The sequence below is a fragment of the Lagopus muta genome, unplaced genomic scaffold (assembly GCF_023343835.1).
Source record: "Lagopus muta isolate bLagMut1 unplaced genomic scaffold, bLagMut1 primary scaffold_202, whole genome shotgun sequence".
NCBI classification, from domain to species: Eukaryota; Metazoa; Chordata; class Aves; order Galliformes; family Phasianidae; genus Lagopus; species Lagopus muta.
The window spans coordinates 30,106-36,105 of NW_026040242.1; the positions used below are offsets into that span (position 1 = coordinate 30,106).

At 51.5% G+C, this 6,000-nt stretch overlaps 1 long non-coding RNA gene across 1 annotated transcript; it reads left to right on the plus strand.

Annotated features, from left to right (window-relative positions):
* Window positions 1–287: 287 nt before the first annotated feature.
* LOC125687771 (uncharacterized) lies at window positions 288–3,459 on the plus strand. The gene is made up of 3 exons (XR_007374386.1): window positions 288–334; window positions 1,820–1,930; window positions 3,301–3,459. It is a non-coding gene; the product is annotated as an uncharacterized LOC125687771 (long non-coding RNA).
* The last annotated feature ends 2,541 nt before the right edge of the window (window positions 3,460–6,000 follow it).

Genomic DNA, 6,000 nt, shown 5'->3' on the forward strand with positions numbered 1-6,000 from the left:
GGGTTGCTATGGGGTTGTGGGGTTGCTATGGGGTTTCTATGGGGTTGTGGGGTTGCTATGGGGTTTCTATGGGGTTGTGGGGTTGCTATGGGGTTGCTATGGGCTTGCTATGGGGTTTCTATGGGGTTTCTATGGGGTTCTGTGGGGTTCTATGGGGTTTTATGGGGTTGCTATGGGGGTTGTGGGGTTTTATGGGGTTGCTATGGGGTTCTATGGGGTTGCTATGGGGTTTGTGGGGCATGTGGGGTTCTATGGGGTTGTGGGGTTGCTATGGGGTTATGGGTTTTCTATGGGGTTGCTATGGGGTTCTATGGGTTTGTGGGGTTCCTATGAGGTTCTATGCAGTTCTATGGGGGTTTCTGTGGGGTTCTATGGGGTTCTATGGGGGCTGCTATGGGGTATGTGAGTTGCTATAGGGTTGCTATGGGGTTCTAGGGTTCCTATGGGGTTGTTATGGGGTGTCTATGGGGTTGTGGGGTTGCTATGGGGTTGCTATGGGGTTCTATGGGGTTCTGTGGGGTTCTATGGGGTTCTATGGGGTTTCTATGGGGTTCTGTGGGGTTTTATGGGGTTCTATGGCATTTATGGGGTTCTATGGGGTTGTGGGGTTTCTATGGGGTGTGTGGGGTTGCTATGGGGTTTCTATGGGGTTGTGAGGTTTCTATGTGGTTGCTATGGGGTTTCTATGGGGTATTTGAGTTGCTATGGGGTTTCTGTGGGTTTGTGGGGTTTCTATGGGGTTTCTATGGGGTGTTTGTGTTGCTATGGGGTTTCTATGGGGTTTCTATGGGGTTTCTATGGGGTTATGGGGTTGCTATGGGGTTTCTATGGGGTTGTGGGGTTGCTATGGGGTTGCTATGGGGTTTCTATGGGGTTGTGGGGTGTGTGGGGTCTTTGGGGTTGCTATGGGGTTGCTATGGGGTGTGTGGGGTTGCTATGGGGTTTCTATGGGGTTGTGGGGTTCCTATGGGGTTGCTATGGGGTTTTATGGGGTTTTATGGGGTTCTATGGGGTTCTATGGGGTTCTGTGGGGTTCTATGGGGTTTTATGGGGTTCTGTGGGGTTGTGGGGGTGTGTGGGGTTTCTATGGGGTGTCTATGGGGTTGTGGGGTTGCTATGGGGTTTCTATGGGTTTGTAGGGTATGTGGGTGCTATGGGGTTTCTATGGGGTTGCTGTGGGGTTGCTATGGGGTTCTATGGGGTTTCTATGGGGTTGCTATGGGGGGTTCTATGGATTCTATGGCGTTCTATGGGGTTTCTATGGGGTTCTATGGGGATTTATGGGGTTCTATGGGGTTCTGTGGGGTTCTGTGGGGTTGCTATGGGGTTGTGGGGTGTGTGGGGGTTTCTATGGGGTTGCTATGGGGTTGTGGGGTTCTATGGGGTTCTATGGGGTTCTATGGGGTTTTATGGGGTTGTGGGGTTATGGGGTTATGCAGTGTGTGGGGTTATGGGGTTTCTATGGGGTTCCTATGGGGTTTCTATGGGGTTGCTATGGGGTTGTGGGGTTGCTATGGGGTTTCTATGGGGTTGTGGGGTTGCTATGGGGTTTCTATGGGGTTGTGGGGTTGCTATGGGGTTGCTATGGGCTTGCTATGGGGTTTCTATGGGGTTTCTATGGGGTTCTGTGGGGTTCTATGGGGTTTTATGGGGTTGCTATGGGGTTGTGGGGTTTTATGGGGTTGCTATGGGGTTCTATGGGGTTGCTATGGGGTTGTGGGGCATGTGGGGTTCTATGGGGTTGTGGGGTTGCTATGGGGTTATGGGGTTTCTATGGGGTTGCTATGGGGTTCTATGGGTTTTGTGGGGTTCCTATGAGGTTCTATGCAGTTCTATGGGGTTTCTGTGGGGTTCTATGGGGTTCTATGGGGCTGCTATGGGGTATGTGAGTTGCTATAGGGTTGCTATGGGGTTCTAGGGTTCCTATGGGGTTGTTATGGGGTGTCTATGGGGTTGTGGGGTTGCTATGGGGTTTGCTATGGGGTTCTATGGGTTCTGTGGGGTTCTATGGGGTTCTATGGGGTTTCTATGGGGTTCTGTGGGGTTTTATGGGGTTCTATGGCATTTTATGGGGTTCTATGGGGTTGTGGGGTTTCTATGGGGTGTGTGGGGTTGCTATGGGGTTTCTATGGGGTTGTGAGGTTTCTATGTGGTTGCTATGGGGTTTCTATGGGGTATTTGAGTTGCTATGGGGTTTCTGTGGGGTTGTGGGGTTTCTATGGGGTTTCTATGGGGTGTTTGTGTTGCTATGGGGTTTCTATGGGGTTTCTATGGGGTTTCTATGGGGTTATGGGGTTGCTATGGGGTTTCTATGGGGTTGTGGGGTTGCTATGGGGTTGCTATGGGGTTTCTATGGGGTTGTGGGGTGTGTGGGGTCTTTGGGGTTGCTATGGGGTTGCTATGGGGTGTGTGGGGTTGCTATGGGGTTTCTATGGGGTTGTGGGGTTCCTATGGGGTTGCTATGGGGTTTTATGGGGTTTTATGGGGTTCTATGGGGTTCTATGGGGTTCTGTGGGGTTCTATGGGGTTTTATGGGGTTCTGTGGGGTTGTGGGGTGTGTGGGGTTTCTATGGGGTGTCTATGGGGTTGTGGGGTTGCTATGGGGTTTCTATGGGTTTGTAGGGTATGTGGGTGCTATGGGGTTTCTATGGGGTTGCTGTGGGGTTGCTATGGGGTTCTATGGGGTTTCTATGGGGTTGCTATGGGGGTTCTATGGGATTCTATGGCGTTCTATGGGGTTTCTATGGGGTTCTATGGGGATTTATGGGGTTCTATGGGGTTCTGTGGGGTTCTGTGGGGTTGCTATGGGGTTGTGGGGTGTGTGGGGTTTCTATGGGGTTGCTATGGGGTTGTGGGGTTCTATGGGGTTCTATGGGGTTCTATGGGGTTTTATGGGGTTGTGGGGTTATGGGGTTATGCAGTGTGTGGGGTTATGGGGTTTCTATGGGGTTCCTATGGGGTTTCTATGGGGTTGCTATGGGGGTTGTGGGGTTGCTATGGGGTTTCTATGGGGTTGTGGGTTTGCTATGGGGTTTCTATGGGGTTGTGGGGTTGCTATGGGGTTGCTATGGGCTTGCTATGGGTTTCTATGGGGTTTCTATGGGGTTCTGTGGGGTTCTATGGGGTTTTATGGGGTTGCTATGGGGTTGTGGGGTTTTATGGGGTTGCTATGGGGTTCTATGGGGTTGCTATGGGGTTGTGGGGCATGTGGGGTTCTATGGGGTTGTGGGGTTGCTATGGGGTTATGGGGTTTCTATGGGGTTGCTATGGGGTTCTATGGGTTTGTGGGGTTCCTATGAGGTTCTATGCAGTTCTATGGGGTTTCTGTGGGGTTCTATGGGGTTCTATGGGGCTGCTATGGGGTATGTGAGTTGCTATAGGGTTGCTATGGGGTTCTAGGGTTCCTATGGGGTTGTTATGGGGTGTCTATGGGGTTGTGGGGTTGCTATGGGGTTGCTATGGGGTTCTATGGGGTTCTGTGGGGTTCTATGGGGTTCTATGGGGTTTCTATGGGGTTCTGTGGGGTTTTATGGGGTTCTATGGCATTTTATGGGGTTCTATGGGGTTGTGGGGTTTCTATGGGGTGTGTGGGGTTGCTATGGGGTTTCTATGGGGTTGTGAGGTTTCTATGTGGTTGCTATGGGGTTTCTATGGGGTATTTGAGTTGCTATGGGGTTTCTGTGGGGTTGTGGGGTTTCTATGGGGTTTCTATGGGGTGTTTGTGTTGCTATGGGGTTTCTATGGGGTTTCTATGGGGTTTCTATGGGGTTATGGGGTTGCTATGGGGTTTCTATGGGGTTGTGGGGTTGCTATGGGGTTGCTATGGGGTTTCTATGGGGTTGTGGGGTGTGTGGGGTCTTTGGGGTTGCTATGGGGTTGCTATGGGGTGTGTGGGGTTTGCTATGGGGTTTCTATGGGGTTGTGGGGTTCCTATGGGGTTGCTATGGGGTTTTATGGGGTTTTTATGGGGTTCTATGGGGTTCTATGGGGTTCTGTGGGGTTCTATGGGGTTTTATGGGGTTCTGTGGGGTTGTGGGGTGTGTGGGGTTTCTATGGGGTGTCTATGGGGTTGTGGGGTTGCTATGGGGTTTCTATGGGTTTGTAGGGTATGTGGGTGCTATGGGGTTTCTATGGGGTTGCTGTGGGGTTGCTATGGGGTTCTATGGGGTTTCTATGGGGTTGCTATGGGGGTTCTATGGGATTCTATGGCGTTCTATGGGGTTTCTATGGGGTTCTATGGGGATTTATGGGGTTCTATGGGGTTCTGTGGGGTTCTGTGGGGTTGCTATGGGGTTGTGGGGTGTGTGGGGTTTCTATGGGGTTGCTATGGGGTTGTGGGGTTCTATGGGGGTTCTATGGGGTTCTATGGGGTTTTATGGGGTTGTGGGGTTATGGGGTTATGCAGTGTGTGGGGTTATGGGGTTTCTATGGGGTTCCTATGGGGTTTCTATGGGGTTGCTATGGGGTTGTGGGGTTGCTATGGGGTTTTCTATGGGGTTGTGGGGTTGCTATGGGGTTTCTATGGGGTTGTGGGGTTGCTATGGGGTTGCTATGGGCTTGCTATGGGGTTTCTATGGGGTTTCTATGGGGTTCTGTGGGGTTCTATGGGGTTTTATGGGGTTGCTATGGGGTTGTGGGGTTTTATGGGGTTGCTATGGGGTTCTATGGGGTTGCTATGGGGTTGTGGGGCATGTGGGGTTCTATGGGGTTGTGGGGTTGCTATGGGGTTATGGGGTTTCTATGGGGTTGCTATGGGGTTCTATGGGTTTGTGGGGTTCCTATGAGGTTCTATGCAGTTCTATGGGGTTTCTGTGGGGTTCTATGGGGTTCTATGGGGCTGCTATGGGGTATGTGAGTTGCTATAGGGTTGCTATGGGGTTCTAGGGTTCCTATGGGGTTGTTATGGGGTGTCTATGGGGTTGTGGGGTTGCTATGGGGTTGCTATGGGGTTCTATGGGGTTCTGTGGGGTTCTATGGGGTTCTATGGGGTTTCTATGGGGTTCTGTGGGGTTTTATGGGGTTCTATGGCATTTTATGGGGTTCTATGGGGTTGTGGGGTTTCTATGGGGTGTGTGGGGTTGCTATGGGGTTTCTATGGGGTTGTGAGGTTTCTATGTGGTTGCTATGGGGTTTCTATGGGGTATTTGAGTTGCTATGGGGTTTCTGTGGGGTTGTGGGGTTTCTATGGGGTTTCTATGGGGTGTTTGTGTTGCTATGGGGTTTCTATGGGGTTTCTATGGGGTTTCTATGGGGTTATGGGGTTGCTATGGGGTTTCTATGGGGTTGTGGGGTTATGGGGTTATGCAGTGTGTGGGGTTATGGGGTTTCTATGGGATTTCTATGGGGTTGGGGGTATGTGGGTGCTATGGGGTTTTATGGGGTTTTATGGGGTTCTATGGGGTTCTATGGGGTTCTGTGGGGTTCTATGGGGTTTTATGGGGTTCTGTGGGGTTGTGGGGTGTGTGGGGTTTCTATGGGGTGTCTATGGGGTTGTGGGGTTGCTATGGGGTTTCTATGGGTTTGTAGGGTATGTGGGTGCTATGGGGTTTCTATGGGGTTGCTGTGGGGTTGCTATGGGGTTCTATGGGGTTTCTATGGGGTTGCTATGGGGGTTCTATGGGATTCTATGGCGTTCTATGGGGTTTCTATGGGTTCTATGGGATTTATGGGTTCTATGGGGTTCTGTGGGGTTCTGTGGGGTTGCTATGGGGTTGTGGGGTGTGTGGGTTTCTATGGGGTTGCTATGGGGTTGTGGGGTTCCTATGAGGTTCTATGGGGTTCTATGGGGTTTTATGGGGTTGTGGGGTTATGGGGTTATGCAGTGTGTGGGGTTATGGGGTTTCTATGGGGTTCCTATGGGGTTCTATGGGGTTGTGTGGGGTTGCTATGGGGTTGCTATGGGGTGTGGGGGGTGTGTGGGGTTTCTATGGGGTTGCTATGGGGTTCCTATGGGGTTCTATGGGGTTGCTATGGGGTTGCTATGGGGAAAATGAGAGGAAA